Genomic DNA, 8,969 nt, shown 5'->3' with positions numbered 1-8,969 from the left:
TTCCTTTCCTTTCCTTTCCTTTCCTTTCCTTTCCTTTCCTTTCCTTTCCTTTCCTTTCCTTTCCTTTCCTTTCCTTTCCTTTCCTTTCCTCACTTTTCTTTCCCTTCTATTCCCTTCTCTTCTCTTCCTTTTTCTATTTTCTTTCCCTTTCCCTCTCCCTTTTTCTTTTTCTTCCTGGCAGGACCAGTACAGAACTCGGTGGAATAGGGTGGCTGTAGATGGAATAATGGGGTTTTGGCCTCCCACATCATCTCTGCCCATCCGAGACCCACAGAGCACCGATCCCATCATCTGTGCAGTGGTGCTGGCCTAAACTGGGAGCCACTCCCAACACCAAAAACTCAGATATCCCTTCTTAGCATCCCCTGGCACAAACAAGTCCAAGCCCAAGGCAATCAGAGGTTCAGATCTTGCCATGCTAACAAATCTTTATCCCCTGGGACCACAGCAGGGACAATCAGCACAGGGCTGGGGTGAGGTGTGAGACGAGCCCAGAGTTTCGAAGCACCATCACTGTGGCCACAACTCAACCTGTGGTTCATGCTGAAGCAGGAGGTGAAGCCAGTGGGTGAGGAGCACTTCCCAAAATGTTCCCCAGCTTTATTAAAGGAGCTGCAACCAGCTGGGGTGGCAGTAACATCAGTGACTTACGTGGCATCGCTGCCTCTGCCCTGCTCTGGGTATGGCTGCTGCACATGGAGATGTCCCTGAGCATCAGCACGGCAGGAGGGACAAAAGCAGGGAAGATTTGGTGGCACAGGCTGCTGGGCTTCCTTCCCCCAAGAAACTGGAACCAGTTAGGGCAGCTGGCTTCTGCCCCAGCCCCAGCAAACACAGCAGGACATGTGGGGCTGGGGCTCAAAATTGGGTGGGCAAACATTTTTTTGGGGGGGAATCAATCCCCAAAATTGAATTTCCTAGGGCATTTAGCAACTGTAAAGGGACACAGGCTGGGGAAATTCCACACAGCCCGTGGAGCCTCTCTCATGTCTTTCAGGCTCCTTCCACCTCTTGCTTTACCCAGCAGGAGGCTGCTGGATAAAGACTGTGTGTGCAAGCTCTTGCACCGCATAGCCCTGGCTATTCCTTGCATGCTGTCATCTTGCCAGTAAAACCTTTATTTATTTATTTATTTTTCCCTCCATTTGCTGGCTTCATTCCCTTTGTGTGCTGTGGAGCAGCTCGGCTGCTCCATCCCCAGCAGGACCGGGAGCCTGACTCACCGTGCTGCACTCCTCCAAGTGCTGCTCCTCGAGGTGATGAGCCTCCAGCTCTCTGCCTACACCCTCCACCGAATCTGGTCCCTAGGAAACAATATGAAAATGAAGAAAACACCTGGATGCTAACTGGGATTTGTTCCCATTGCTCTGTGCATCGGGTTAGAAGGCTCTCAGATGGGACCATTCTTGGTCTCCTGCTTCTCCATGGGCATTCTCTAGAAGGCAGCTTACAAGCTCCAGCCAAGGCCATCGTAGGAGTAGGAGCATCTTGGTGCCTCATCCTCTGTATGAGATACCATTGTTGTTCACCCACAGAAAGCACCTTGGGCATCTAAGCGGTGCCAGGCAGTTTAAATACACAGGAAAGCCTTCAAAAATAGTCCGAGGATTTCTGGTACACTGGGGTTCTCCATCCCTGCCCCACTGTTCAACAGCATTTCTGTCTGGGGTCTAAGATGAATGACATAAAAGCAGTGGTGGTAGTAGTAGTAGTGGTAGTAGTAATAATAATAATAATAAATAGATATGGAAAGTGGTACCAAGAAAGGGGTTAGATGAGTCTGAACAACACGTGATTCAGGATGGGGAGGCAAGGAAGACTCTTCTCTCGGTAGAGCACAAACACCAGGCTGCATGGGCAGAGAAGGCAGCTTGGCATCGCTCAGGCTTTTAGGAACAGGTTGGGTGAACCCGCTGGGAGCGGTCCTAGCCAGCCCGGATCCCGCCTCGGGCCGAGGGATGGTTTAGATGGCTTCTGAGATCTTCCCAAGGTTCCTGTGTTGGGAGGAGCAGTGGCAAGTGCCAGCGCCTTTCCCAGATGTGGTCTGTAGGAAAACAGACCTCCACGGGAAACAACAGCAGGGTTTAATGACCATCGATATTTCAGTGGGGTGGCTCAGTTAAAGGTAACCCAGAGAAGAGTCCTTTTACCTTTATACCAGGTTTTAAGCCTGTGTTTGGTTGGGATGCAGGTCTGCAGGCAGGAAGGCAGCACATGCAGACAAAATGGGGTGAGGATCCAGCCCAGGCACCAGACAAACTCCTGATAAAACCCCAAACTGCTCATTTTCATCAATATTTCATACTTCAAGGGGCGTGAGAAGCGGGATGCGCTGCCACGCCAAGCTGCTCAGCACTTCTGCACGTACCTAAGGGAATCGGAGGCAACTCATACAGGGAGGAAGGGATATTTCCACTGCTGATTGCCCAGCCAGGAAGCCCGTATTGAGTTGACCTCCCTTTCCCATCAGCGGCACGGTGAGATGATGTGCAGCAGCCGTCTGCGTGCCAGGGATGTGGGTGCTGGTCTTGGGCTGGAGCCACGAGGTTGTTTCATGCTGCAAATCAGAGGCAGGGATCTCCTCTGCTGTGAGGCTTGTACGCTACAAGCAAATGAGAACGCAAACAGCTCGTTTAAAATATTTATGTCTGAAAACTACTTGCATGGCACGAGCCCAAGAAAAGCAAGGGCGCTCGTAATTGCTGGCGCTGGATGCACTGTAGGGCATGCTTACATGAGCGGTCCCGCTTGCATAATCCCATTTTGTCCTTTTATAAGATGCCGGAGTCCCTGGGCAGGCTCTTAGCCCCTGGCCTCACCCCCTGGATGACACCTTGCTCGAAGGTGCTGCTCTCCCAGACCTTATCCCCCACCTCTCAGCTCTTTTTCTGTTAATGTTACCCTAATTAAATCTTTCACAGCTCTATTCAGTGACCAGTCGCTGGCCAGAAGGGTGTTTTTAATAACCCCAAGCCCTCTCTTTTCAGCCTGTGCTCACGTTTCCAAGGTTTTTGCTAATTATCCCACACTCCAGCTCCACTGAGAAGTCAGAAACCTGGTACCGAGCCCCGTTTTGCACAGTGAGCTCTCCCCGTGTGCTGATACCAAGCAAATTTAGCAGAAGGGAAAGTTGCAGAGAGGCTTGTGGCTTCTCACTAGCAGTGACAACGCTGTTCCTGCTGGGACAGCAGGCAGCACAGGCAGGTCATCAGGGCTTAAGGCGCAGCACGGACTGGAAACAAGCAGCTTTTGGAGACTTTCCAGCCAGGCCCCACGTGCACTGCAGCCTGACCTAGACAGATTACTTTTGCTACCCTAATATTAGAGCTGGCATCTTCATATCACAAAGACTAGGTGCTCTATAAAGGCATCAGGACAAGATTGGATTAGAGAGATGCAGGTCAGAGACTTAGGAAAAGGTGCTCTTTGTCTCTCGTAAGGCTCTAGGTCCAGGTCTCCTGTTCTTGCTCACAGCAATCAGCTTTGGGGTATTGGAGAGAAAGGCCCTGGAGCAGCGAAAGGCAGTGGACAGCATTTCCCATGAGTGATCTGCATGCAGCAATTACTGCAGCAGCACCACCCGCTGTCAGACACATACCTCAGTGGCTTTCCTGCAGATGCCTGCTCCAGCAGGTTCCTAAATGCAATTGTGCTCTTCCCATGCAGCAAACCCAGCCTCGCCTCTCCAGGGACCTTCCCATTGATTTCCATGGCTTTGAACTGCTGCTACACACCTTCCTGGCACTGAAGGGAGTGCCACATTCAAAGAAAACATCTACATCCTTCCTCTGATGCATCTGGGGTGACAAATAATCAATTCCTTTTCACAAAGTACAGGATTAGTGAGCCTGAAAGGTGAATCCATGCCATACAATTAAATCCTTTTTTTTTTTAAAAAAAAAAAAAAAATGTATATTGTTTTTTATCAATGCCAACATCATGATTTTTATAATATAAAAATGATTTTATTCTCAGTCTTTTTGTTTGATTGTTGTTGTTGTTCTTTGAGCTTTGCCTCCAAGAGCACAGCAGGAAAAACAAAGGTCACCAACCAGGCTTTACCCATGAATAAAGCAAGCCACTGCATGGAAATAAAACTAAGCACAACACTTTGAAACGATCAGGTAGAAAGCAAATGGAAGGGGGACAAAATATGTGAACAGAACTGTGATCATTGGCCATGTTTTCAGGGCTTCCCTTTTTTGCTTTTTGGCCCCAAATTCCTGATTTCTTCCCAAAGCCGAGCCCTTGCAGGGGAACATGATGCTTTTGGGATTACATCTCCAGAAGCAACTCCGTTGTGTTATATGGGAGGACGTGCAGAGCTTTAAATGGTTCAGTGCAGGGAGCACTCCTCTTAAATCTGAGCTTGAAGCAAAGTCCTGAGCCTGCTTTAAGCAGACTTCATTTCCATAGGCTTACTTCCTTAGCAAGGTCTTTATATATTGCTGGGTGACTGTTTTTTCCCCCCCCCCCCCCCCCACACACACACACAAAGGGGGAAGAATTACTGGGAATTTTTCCAGCCCCCATCCTCTCCCGGTGAGGACAATGCAGTGGTGCAATGGCAAAATCCCAGCTCTTTCCTGCGGTGCCTCAAATGACACAAAACCCACCCATTTTCTGCTTGTGTCTTTACATGAGGAGCAGGTGCTGGAGGAGCACTCCTTGTTTTGCTAGAGTGTCATTTGAGTTTGGGTTCCCAGCTGCTATACACGTTTTACAAGCCTGAAGCAGCAATGTCCAAAAAAAGCTACCCAGCTTTCTGCCCACAGCAAAAGGTGGAGAAATTTGTGATGTGCTGAAGACCTTTGTCTTGGCAGGACCACATGGATTCCTGAGGTCTTCACTTGCTGCAAGCTCTCAAACACATCTTAGAGACTGGGAGAGTAAAAACACCTAAAGGGCTACAAAGTGGTAAGATGCTGAAAAAACACCTTGGGAAAAAATGCATTCTTCCTGCAGGAGGAAGAAGAAACAGAAGAGAGGCAAGAAAAGGGTTAGGCATCTTCCTGGGAAAGACCGTGTTTTCTCTACTGCTGAGGTTCTCTCATGATTTATCAGTAAAGCACACGCAGCTTAAAGCCTCCTTGTACAATCCCTGTCACCTACTTCATCTGGCTTATTTTGTAAACCAAAGTTATTGGAGATGCTACAAATGCCAGGACACGAGCAGCCAAGCACCAGCCTTTATGCCTGCCAAAGCAGGGTGGTCCTGTGCGAGGAGCCAGCTTTGGTGCCAGCCCCTGCTGCCCACATTTATAGGGCTGAGAGCTTGGGGTGTATTAATGCTGGCTGGTGACCAGCAGCAGAGGGACCACAGCCAGGGCTGTCAGCAGCAGACATAGGGCTGTGCTCTCACGTTCCTGCGCTAACAGGAGAGGAACGCAGCACCCAACGCCACGCTTTGGGATTTCCCAATTTCCTGATGCTCAAACAGAAAAGAAAGGGAATGGCAGAAAGCCACGATCATGAGCTCTGCGGGGAACGGAAACTGGAGAAAACAAATACGAGAGGAAAAACCTGCACAAGTGTGCATGCTGTCCCTTCTCCAATTAACCGCTTTGTTTTTTTGGTCTCATCTGCTCTGATCTTCCACTGCAGCTTTTCCACCTTAGTGTCCATTTCCCACCCCATTCACGTAGGGCTTTGCTTTCTGATGTGGAAAGCTGTGGGTTTGCTCCTGGGTACAGAAAAACATGAGCAATGCCCAGTGCCACCTGACCGAGAGCCACCAAGATCACTAAAAGAGGACAACACACTGCAGGATCACATCCGTATTTATTTTGAGTGACTGCATAATTTGGGGTAAGATATCAAGCACAGGCATACAGACAGGGAGTTTGTCATGTTTTTCTCTCCTGAGGCACATAGAAGTGGAAATGTTAGGTTTGCCCTCCTTTTTATCAGCAGTTAAAGGCCCTGCAGACTTTATTTTCTCCTCCTGACCACTAACTTCATGAATTGCAGCTCGAGTAACACTAGAGACTTCTTGCAGTAAAGAGCAGGTGAAGTCACCCTGCACGTTCAAGGCAAACAGCACATCTTACCTGCTGGCCTGCAGGAAGAGAAAGGCAATCTTTTCAACCTAAGCACTCGATTAAACAAAGTTTGAGTTCACAGATCTGTTGGTGAGGAGGAAAAAGGACCAGGACTCCGTTATTGCTCCTGACAGAAGACATAAATATCTATGAGAAAGTCTAGAGCTGCCCAGCAGTGAAGGTCCGGAGGCTCTAGAGCTGGCTGACATTATAAGCAACTCGCATACTTGACAATTTTTGCATCCTTGAAAAATTCTGGCATCCTCTACGATGCATACAATGTCACTGTAGTTCTTTGAGGTAAAGGTTCATTTCCAAACTCACTGTGCAAACACATAATCAGTGGTGTTGTGCAAACAATGTTCTGCAGCTTTATTTTCCTCCCAATTATATAGCACTGGGCCGACCTGCAGCCTGTCCCTGGCACTACCACAATATGAATAAACACAGGATGAAGGATTTACATTTTAATTCCAAAAGATCTGGATCTGGTGAACAGGATTCAAGAGAAACAAGTGCCGGAGTCTCGGAGAGCAGAGTCCATTACTCACAGAGCAGATACAAGGATCAGTCTGTTCTGCTGCTGCGTTGTAGTCTCTTGTCCTCTGGAGGAACGTGCTGTAAGGGGGGAGAGAGGGGAATCACACTGATTCTGTACTGAGCCCTATATTTCAATCTTTAGGAAAGTCACAGGTAGGTGACACAAAGCAGGCTACTGGAGAGACCAGAGTACAGCAAATGGAGAATTTCCAACAGGAGAAAAGCTCCTGGGAACAGTGAGAAGTGTTTGCTTGTGAGGTTGAGCACTCAGTACTTGCTGCCATCAGTGCCTCCCTGTTGATGGTTTTAACCCACAAACTAATCTCAAAGCCTTCACATCTCTGAAGGTCCGTGCAAGTTTTCAAAGGAGAGGGCAGCCTGTTAATCACACAAGGCAGGCCCTCAGGCAGTGAGAAAAAATACTGATCTTTCACATATAAGCCAACCTGATCAGGTGATAAAGGCTCTGAGATTGCTCTTTAGCTGCTATGCTACCAGAATAAAATCATCAGCATCACAGGGCGAGGAAAGCCATTTCATAGAAGTCTTGCCAATAGGACGCACCAAAAAAATTCCCAGGCCCCGGAGCTATTCTCAAACCCATCTATGAAAAAAACACCTCCTCCGCAGCCCAGCACATCAGAAAGCCAAAGCTCCTGGCTGACAGACCCAGAATCTCACAAAAGCTCAATTCTTTCCTCTGGCACGGGGCAGAAGCCTGAACTGACACCCTGACTGCCACTGAGCAGGAGCTGGAGTTTGGCCAGTGGGTGGACCTAGAAGTGGTGGTGTGACAACCTGTCATGGTGCCCGTCTCTCCTGAAGGGTCTCCTTCTATATGGGAACACAAATAGAAGATTTAGAAAGCCAGACAGAACCTGAAGAAACACAGGGGTTTTCAAAACAGCATGCAAACCCTCCAGCTGCAAATAGGCTGTACATTCCCATCCCTCTGCTGATGGCAAATTAGCAGACTGAGAGCATTGCTAACACAATCAGTCCCGATTCCTCTTCTAAGGACAAGTGCCTCATCACCTGAAGGCATGCATTCCCCTAGGGAGCCCAATCATTGCCACGTAGCGCTGCAGTTCTTGGACCAGAGGGTGCCTGCAAGCAACATAATCAGCTCTCTGCAGTCGGGAGAAGATCTTGATTTATTGGGAAAGGAGCAAGGTTACAGCCTTGTGCCTGGTCAGGATCACTTCGTCAGTGCTAGATGCATCTGCAGGCAGCCCTCATCTGTATGGATGCTCCTGTACTTTTCCAATTTTTAGATTATTTACATTTATTTTTAAAATTCTGGAGCAGTTCATCCTGGAAACAATTTCCAGGAACATAAAGAAGAAAATTATCAGGAGCATGGATTCAGCAAGGGGAGTCAGAATCCCAGACTGGTTTGGGTTGGAAGGGACCTCAAAGCCATCTCGTTCCAGCCCCTGCCATGGCAGGGACACCTCCCAGCAGCCCAGGCTGCCCCCAGCCCCATCCAGCCTGGCCTTGGGCACTGCCAGGGATGGGGCAGCCACAGCTCCTCTGGGCAGCCTGGGCCAGCACCTCACCACCCTCAGAGTGAAGAATTTCCTCCTTATATCTAAAGTAAATCTCCCCTCTTTTAGTTAAAGCCATTCCCCGTTGTCCTATCACCATGCCCTCCGACACAGAGTCCCTCCCCAGCTCTCCTGCAGCCCCTCCAGGCCCTGGCAGCCCGCTGGGAGCTCTCCCCGGAGCCTTTTCTTCTCCAGGCTGAGCACCCCCAGCTCCCTCAGCCTGGCTCCACAGCAGAGGGGCTCCAGCCTTCTGAGCACCTTCATGGCCCTCCCCATGCTTGACCAACTCCATAAACTTCAACAAAATGCCTGGCCTGGCAGGTAACAGGAGAGCTGTGGATATTGCCTATATGGACTTCAGAAAGCCCTTTAATTAACATTGCCTCCCGTAAGATCCTCACAAGAGTATCCCACAGACCAGCTGAAGATGGAAAGGACCTCTGGAAAACATCTGGTTCAGCCCCTTTCCAGGGCCATCTAGAGCTGCTTGCCCAGAACCACGCCAACAGAAGCTGGAGGTGAACTGGGAACCAGGTGAGCCCAGAGCGTGGTGACCAGTGGGACAAAGCCAAGCTGGAGGCCACCAACCAGCAGCACACCCCAGGGGCTGATACTGGGTCCTATTTAACATCTTTGTGAATGAGCTGAATGATGGGGCAACTTTTCTGATGATATAAAACAGACTGGCTGATAACGCCTGAGGGTCCTGCTGCCATCCTGAGGGACCTCAAGGGACTGGGAAAATGAGCTGGCAAGAACCTGACGGAGTCCAACAAAGTACAAAATCCAGCACAAGCCTGGGAAGAACAACCCCAGAGATCTAGTACTTGCTGGGGGCAAC

This window comes from Oxyura jamaicensis, chromosome 1 (genome assembly GCF_011077185.1).
Source record: "Oxyura jamaicensis isolate SHBP4307 breed ruddy duck chromosome 1, BPBGC_Ojam_1.0, whole genome shotgun sequence".
In the NCBI taxonomy this organism is placed as follows: Eukaryota; Metazoa; Chordata; class Aves; order Anseriformes; family Anatidae; genus Oxyura; species Oxyura jamaicensis.
The sequence above is the reverse complement of the archived record's forward strand: the minus strand, read 5'-3'. Positions refer to the sequence as shown.